The 6,132-nt window shown below is 42.8% G+C and overlaps 1 long non-coding RNA gene across 1 annotated transcript; it reads right to left on the bottom strand.

Annotated features, from left to right (window-relative positions):
• Positions 1–311: 311 nt before the first annotated feature.
• Positions 312–3,363, bottom strand: LOC116872254. The gene is made up of 3 exons (XR_004383622.1): positions 3,353–3,363; positions 2,462–2,508; positions 312–371 (listed from the first exon to the last, which is right to left on the bottom strand). It is a non-coding gene; the product is annotated as an uncharacterized LOC116872254 (long non-coding RNA).
• Positions 3,364–6,132: the final 2,769 nt, after the last annotated feature.

The raw sequence follows: 6,132 nt of genomic DNA, 5'->3' as shown, positions 1-6,132 counted from the left end.
CTGTTGCTCTGATTCTCAAGTGTCTTTGCCCTGGGCAGAACTGTACTGCCCTTGCCAGGGGGCAGTTAAGAAAGCTGTTCTGGATCTCTCTATGTAGCTTTTGTTCCCTGAAGGCTTTCTGTTCTGCTTTAGAGTATGAGAATGAAAACAGGGCCTCCCAATTTCTGGCCCTGGAGCTGAATGCTTGGGAGCCCCACTCCTCGGTGAGCCCTTCGAGAAAAGCAGTCAATCATTCCTGTGTCCCTAGTCTCTGGCCACACTCCATGCTCACCTAGCCTCTGACCGAGTGTTTCTATTTCAGGCACACGATGATCCCATTTGCAATGTCCAAACCCTGCAGACTCCTGTGGCGCACACCTGCGTCACTCCTCCTGGGGAAGGAAGGGGGATTTCACCATTTCTGCTGCTTGCTGGACTGCTACTCAGAGAGCAGTCACCCAACTGCCCCACACTTTGCAGTGTATGGCAATCCTGAGCTGAGCCCACTCCTGGGCTTGCTGACTGCAGCTGGTTTTCCACTCCGATGCCTGGGAACTCTGATGCACTCAGGCACCCCCAGTCTCCCGTGAACCCAAAGATCCTGAGATACGTTGTCCCACCTAGGATTCCACCCTGCTTGCCATCTGGGCAGCTTTCAGGCAGGGATGTCCCTCCGTGGAGCAGACTTTAAAAGTTCTGATTTTGTGCTCCACTGCTCTATCACTTTCCAGTAGCCAGGTTACAGAGACTTTCTCCACCCCCACCCCATTTGTCTTCCTATATATCGCCTGGTGTTCACTTCTCTGCATCTACTACCTTGCAAAAAGTGGTTGCTTTTCTATCTGTAGAGTTGTAGCTATTCTTTTCTTAGATCTCTGAGTTCAGAAGTGTTCAGAATGGTTTGATACCTATCTAGCTGAAATCCTGGGACCAGACAATACTGAGGTTTCCTATTCTTCTGCCATCTTGGACTATCCTCTCTTTGTTGATAAAGCATATCATTTTAGTTGCTCTTAGATTTTTATTTTTTTTAAAGATTTTATTTATTTATTTGAGAGAGAGCAAGAGAGCACAAGCAGGGGGAGTGGCAGAGGGAACAAGAGAAGGGGAAGCAGGCTCCCCGCTGAGCAGGGAGCCCCACATGGAGCTTGATCCTAAGACCCTGGGATCATGACCTGAGCTGAAGGCAGACACAAACTGACTGAGCCACCAAGGCACACCTAGTTGCTCCTAGATTTTTATACTGTATCTATCAGGGGCTGATTCAATAAATAACTCAATTGTAGCAATAGGTTAATAACAGTACGATGTACAGGAAAAAAGAAGCAGCCATTTTACATAGCCAGCGAGGACCAGAAAATGAAATCTATGCCCTTTATTGCAACTAACTAAGCAGATCACAATGAAAATGGCATAAGCATCAGCAAAATGAAAAATTAGTTGGTTCCCAGATTCACAGCTGGGTGCTTCTTGTAAGCCACTTCATGCCCTTTCATGGAACAAGTCAAAACATAAATAAATGCATTGACACAGCACACATGTATATAACTATTTATCTCTTTCATTCACAATCATTCATTCAATTAATTCAATAAACATTTACTGCATGTCTACCAAGTGCCAGGTCCTAGTGTGAGAAACATAGGAGCCAGCAAGACATACCAGGTTGTTGGCCTGCAAAGCTGATAACCCAGAGGGAGCAAGACAGACAACGGCAAGAAAACAAACAGATACACAAGATAATATCAGAAATAATCAGCTCTCTGAAAGGTTTGATAAAATCATGTGAGGGACTGGGTGGGAAGAGGTCATTTTGATGGGAGGGCCTCCCTGAAGAGGCAGTATGTGAGCCTGAGATGGGAAAAAAGAAAAAGGGCCTGCCAGCATAAAGTGTGTGGGAGGAACTTCCGGGCAGAGCAAACAGCAAGTACAGTGGTCAGCCAGAAACAAGAATCAACAGGCCAGTGAGCACAGGCAGTGGGCCAAGCAAGGTTGGCAAGAGAGGCAGCTGCCAAGTCGGGCTGAGCTCTAGGGATTATTCTGATGTTACATAAACAGTAAGGGTCAGAGCTTGGATCTTAAAGTTCAAGGTCTCTCTGTTCTCCCCCTTAGCACTCTGCTTCAGTGGGGAGCATGGGAGGGAAAAGCCACTCACCTACATAAAACACAGGTTGACCAAACTCTGGAAGGCATGGAAGAGATGACCATGCCCCAGCTCTCACTCTGCCTTCCTGGATGTGGCTACTCCCAGTGGTTCTCTTGCTCTGATTTCTATCATTCCCATCTTGTGCAAGTCCTTAAAGTATGGTGGGTCCATTCATGGACAAAGAAGTATTCCTCCCCTTGTTTCTCTTTAGCAAATACTTCTGTCCTTATATGAGATGAGCAACCATTTTTAAAGGAAAAATTTACTAAATATGAAGGGGAAAATAGGTTTCTAAGTATAGGTTTCTGAACACAAGACCCATCTATGCTCACTTACCTGGCCTCAATGGACTGGCACAGATCCTCAGATATCTTATCCAGCTGCTGAAAGAAGGGAAGAAAACTTACTCAGGCCCAGGATCCTGCACTGATATAAAGCAAAGGTCTTCTACTGTTGGAGGTGAAGTGAGAAACTTGCTCCTACCAGAGTTCCCCACAAATACAGAACAAAGTGCCTTGCCATGAAAGGGCAGAAAGACTGAGAAAGCCCTTAGCCTGGAGGCCCAGGCTCACAGCATGTATCCAGCACTGAAAACAGAGCAGGAGAATTGAGAAAGCCCATGTCCCCATCAAAATTGTTGCACTAAGTGACAAGCAATAGCAGTATGCCACTTTGTGGGGAGCAGGGAGATAAGAGCGTGAAGAGAAAACTTTCTGGCACAAGGGTGAAGAGCCCACTGAAGGCTGAGGTTGGAGCAGGAAAATCAAGAAAAAATCCTTTTTTCATGTCAGGCTATACACCAAGTACAAGTATCAGTCATCCTCTGATGGAGGAATTTGAAGTCTAGGTTATACTTAAGGTAAGCAGATCAATAATAAACCCAGCAAAACTACTGACTAACCTGAGAGAAGAGAAAACATGTCCATTTCCAGATGTATCTACCTTTTACCTTAGTCTCTGATGTTGTTTTATGCATTTCTGACATTCAATTAAAAAAGTAAGAGATACAGAAAGAAACTAAAACCAAGCCATTGTCAAGAAGTAAAGCAGCCAACAGAGGTAGAAACAGATGTTAAAACTAACAATAGAGATTTAAATAATTATGATTAATATATAAAATCCTCTAGTAGAAATAGACAGCTTGAATGATAGATGGAGAATTTTAGAAAAGAAATGGAATATATATATATAAGACAATCAAATAGAAATTCTAGAAACATGGGGTACCTGGGTGGCTCAGTTGGTTAAACATCCAACTCTTGTTTCAGCTCAGGTCATGATCTCAGAGTTGTGATATTGAGCCCTGTGTCCAGCTCCTTCCTGAGCATGGACCTTGCTTAAGATGCTCTCTCTCTTTCTTCCTCTACTCTTCTTCTCCTTAATTGTGCACACGCATGCTGTCTCTCTAAAGAGAAAAGTGAAGACGAGAGTGGGGGAGAGGAGGGGAGGGAAGGGAAGGGAAAGGAAGGGAAGGGAAGGGAAGGGAATTTTGTAAATAAAGAAAAGCACAGCATCAGAGTTGAAGAATTCTCTCAATAGACTTATAGGCAACTGGATGTAACAGAGAAAAGGTTCAATGAACTTGAAAATAAATCAACAGAAATTATCCCAACTGAGAGAAGATAGTTGCAAATGCCATATCAGATAAAGGGCTAGTATCTAAAATCTATAAAGAACTTATCAAACTCAATACCCAAAGAATAGAAAATCCAATCAAGAAATGGGCAGAAGACATAAACAGACATTTCTGCAAATAAGACATCCAAATGGCCAACAGACACATGATAAAGTGCTCCACATCACTCGGCATCAGGCAAATACAAATCAAAACTCAGTGAGATACCACCTCACACTAGTCAGAATGGCTGAAGTTAACCAGTCAGGAAACAACAGGTGTTGGCGAGGATGTGGAGAAAGGGGAATCCTCCTACACTGTTGGTGGGAATGCAGTCTGGTCCAGCCACTCTGGAAAACAGTATGGAGGTTCCTCAAAAAGTTGAAAATAGAGCTACTCTACGACCCAGCAATTGCACTATTGGGTATTTACCCTAAAGATACAAATGTAGTGACCAAATGGGCACATGCACCCCAATGTTTATAGCATCAATGTCCCACCACAATGGCCAAACTATGGAAAGAGTCTAGATGTCCATCAACAGATGAAGGGATAAAGAAGATGTGGTAGATATATACCATGGAATACTAGGCAGCCATCAAAAAAACCAAAATCTTGTCATTTGCAATGATGTGGATGGGACTAGATGATAGAATATTAAGCAAAATAAGTCAATCAGAGAAAGACAACTGTATGATCACATTGATATGAGGAAACTGAGAAACAAGACAGAGGATCCTATATAGGGGAAGGGAGGGATAAATGAGTAAGATGAAATCAGAGAGGGAGACAAACCCTAAGAGACTCTTAATCTCGGGAAACAAACTGAGGGTTGTTGGAGGGGAGGGCGGTGGGAGGGATAGGATGGCTGGGTGATGGACACTGGGGAGGGTATGTGCTATTGGGAGTGCTATGAATTTTCTAAGACTGACGATTTACAGACCTGTACCCCTGAAACAAATAATACATTATATGTTAATTAAAAAAAACACAAAGTGAAAACAAAGTGGGAAAAAAACAATAACAAAAACAGTAAAAACCCAGAACACCTAAGAATTTGGGGGACAATATCAAATGGTTTAATATGGATGTAATTGGAGCACCAGAAGGACAAGAAAGAGGTAACAGTTCAACAGAAATATCTGAAGAGATAATTGTTGAGAATTTTTCTGAAATTAATAACAAGAAACACAAATCCAAAAAGTTCAGAAGAATTCCAAGTGAGAAAAATTGGGGGAAAAAATATATCTGATCATATTACATATTACATGTTACATATTACAGTCAAACTGCTGAAAACCAAAGGAAAAAAAAATCTTGAACAGAGGAAGGGAAAAAAAGCATTACATACAGAGAACAAAGATATAAAATGACAGCAAACTGTCAAAAACTATGTAAGCCAAAATACAGAAATGTCTTTAAACTACTTAAAGAAACAAGTAACAGTAACAAGCCAACCCATAATTCCAGAATATTATATCCAGTGAAATATATTCCAAAATGAATGTGAGAATTGGGACTTCTGGAATGTTCAATCAAGGAGCTCAATGGACTCTCTAGCAAAGCATTCAACTACTAAAAAATAATTTTTATTTATTTAAAGTCTTTAGAAATTGTCCTAAGGGCATACAGCAAATGGAGAAATATTCATTCAAGAAAATCTACTAAATATCAGTAAAAATAGGAGTATTTGAACCATAACCTCCTTTACTATTCCCCCAGCTCTTCATTACAGAAGCTTTATTCATGTGCAGCCAAGAAAATGGGAGTTCCATCTCCCTGCCAGCTCCCCATCCGGGATTACCGTTTCAGTCCAAGATGGGCAGGGTGCAGATGTTTCTCATCTATTCTAGGAAGCTCTATTCTAGGCAAGTCCTGCTAAGAGGATCAGGTCTCTCCCCCTCCACCCAGCCCTCTATTCAAAAGGCAAAAGCTCTACCCCAGACACAGAAGCCCAGATGCTCCTGGGGCCCCAATCGCCACCCCTCCAGCTCATTCAAAGGGTGAATGCTCATTGCCTGGAGGGGCAAGTTGAGAAGACCAGGGGCTGCCAACATTTCCCCCCTCCTACCTCAGTGCATACTCCTAGAGCAGGGGTGTCCTCACATCCAAATTTGGTAGAGTGGTACAGGGGTTCTGCCCTGGAGGAAAGGCAAGCCATAATGACAAGGAGCTTTGCAGCTCTGAGAAAATGGACTTAATTGGAACTGAGAGTGAAGAACTCCATGCCTAAGGGCATTGTTGAAAAACAACACAGATCTTAGTGGAGGGCAATTAAGAAGTGGCTGGATGCTCCTTTCTAGAGCAAAACAGCCGAGCAGCCAGAAGTTTAATGGAGAGGATCAAGGGAAGGGGCAGTCATCAAGAGGTGTCCTGGGTCAGAATCAACTCT

Source organism: Lontra canadensis, unplaced genomic scaffold (assembly GCF_010015895.1).
Source record: "Lontra canadensis isolate GAN:19392208 unplaced genomic scaffold, GSC_riverotter_1.0 scaffold1, whole genome shotgun sequence".
Taxonomy (NCBI): domain Eukaryota; kingdom Metazoa; phylum Chordata; class Mammalia; order Carnivora; family Mustelidae; genus Lontra; species Lontra canadensis.
This window is presented reverse-complemented; position numbering and strand designations above follow the sequence as displayed.